Below are 1,821 nucleotides of genomic sequence, written 5' to 3'. Positions count from 1 at the left end.
AATGCCTGTCCAAACATAGCAGATTCAGATGTGGCAAAGGGTTACTGAAGAGCTCTGCGTAGCCCATTGTACTAGCTCACCACCCTTTCTCTAGCACAGGATGCAGGATGTACTCCAGTTAGAGGCCCTCCTGGGCTAGAGTGGAGAAATGTTGATCAGGTTCACGGGAGCTACCTTGGTCACTAATTACTTGTGGCAAGATAGCCTGGTTCTATTTTATGTCTCTAAATGTCACAAAAGGGAAAAGGATATGCTTGCAGCCTTGGGGGTAATTACAAGCCATATCATGAGAATGAAGTAACCAGGACTGGTGGGATGGTTTAGTGGGTAAACTTCAAGTTTTTGCTGCCAAACATGAAGATCGGATTTCAATATCCGGATCCCACATCCTAGATGGAGAGAACCAACAGGAACAAGTTGTCCTCTGACTTCTACATGTCCCCCCCCCCCACACACACACAAGTAAATAAGTTTTTATTTTATTATTGTTTTGGTTTTGGAGATAGGGTCTCACTATGTTACTCTGATTGCCTGGACTTGCTATGTAGACCAGGCTGGCCTCTAACTCATGGGGATCTGCCTGCTTTTGCTTCCTGAATGCTGAATATTGCAGTAGAATATGTATGAGGCATATTCTGGAGGCAAGTGAGGGTGGCCATCCAGGTCAGGAGGGAGGCTCTGTGGAGAAAAAACTTAATGCCATCCTAAAGCTTGCAAAGTCTACCAACTATTGAGGTAGTAAGGGAGCCTGATCCAGACATGCCATCAGCAGGAGCAAAGAGAGCCATGTACGCAACAACACACTGAGTTCCAGACGTCTAGCTGACTTTTATTAATGATTCACAGACCGTATAGCATCCAGTCTATAAAGGAGAAGGCCCTCCAGTTAGAGAGGGAGGGAGAGAGAGGGGGGGGAGAGGGGGAGAGAGAGAGAGAGAGAGAGAGAGAGAGAGAGAGAGAGAGAGAGATGGATGGATGATAGATAAAAAGAGGGAGAGAAGAGAATTTAGCCCTAGGTGGCCTAGAATTTACTATATTAACCAGGCTGACCTCCAACTCACAGAAATTCACCTGCCACTTCCTCCTGAGTGCTGAGATGAAGGGCATGTGCCACACACCTGTGCACCACCACACCAAGCTTCTAAAACACATCCAAACCTTGAACTCTCCACCATGACCCACGAGTAAGGACCAGCCTTGCTAGGTCCTCTTTTCCCATCCTTTATTTTACCCTGCCAGGATACACAGGGCCCTACTGGACAAGAGAACACTGTAGAAGACCCTCTAACGAAGTGGTCTAGCCCCTGGTAACTCTGGCCTCACAGAGGTCCAGGTCTGTTCCATTAGCTTTTCCCACTGCACATCCTAGGCTAAGACCAGAGAGACCAAGTCCAGTCAGCTAAGATCCACATTCCTCACTGAATCAGCAAACTTCTAATTAACAGGCAAGTTTACTCAGTATCTGTCATCCTGGTCAGCCCTCTTTTTTTCCACTAATCGAGTGATATAGGATTTAAAGTTGGAGGTGGAGATTTGACTCAGCAGGCAGGAGCCATGTTGAGTGACTCAAAACTACCTGAAACTCCAGTCCTACTCCAGAAGGTATGGGATCATGTGCCCCTGTCTGGCTACCATGTGCACATAGTCTGCATACCTACATGCACAAAACAAAGCTTTAAAAAAAAAAATTCAAAATGACTCGTGAGGAAAACATTGCTGTATCCTTTACTAGAGGCAGTGCTCCCTGCTCCAGAGGCAGTGCTCCCTGCTCCAGAGGCAGTGCTCCCTGCTCCAGAGGCAGTGCTCCCTGCTCCAGAGGCA

This window comes from Mus caroli, chromosome 17 (genome assembly GCF_900094665.2).
Source record: "Mus caroli chromosome 17, CAROLI_EIJ_v1.1, whole genome shotgun sequence".
NCBI lineage: Eukaryota > Metazoa > Chordata > Mammalia > Rodentia > Muridae > Mus > Mus caroli.
The sequence above is the reverse complement of the archived record's forward strand: the minus strand, read 5'-3'. Positions refer to the sequence as shown.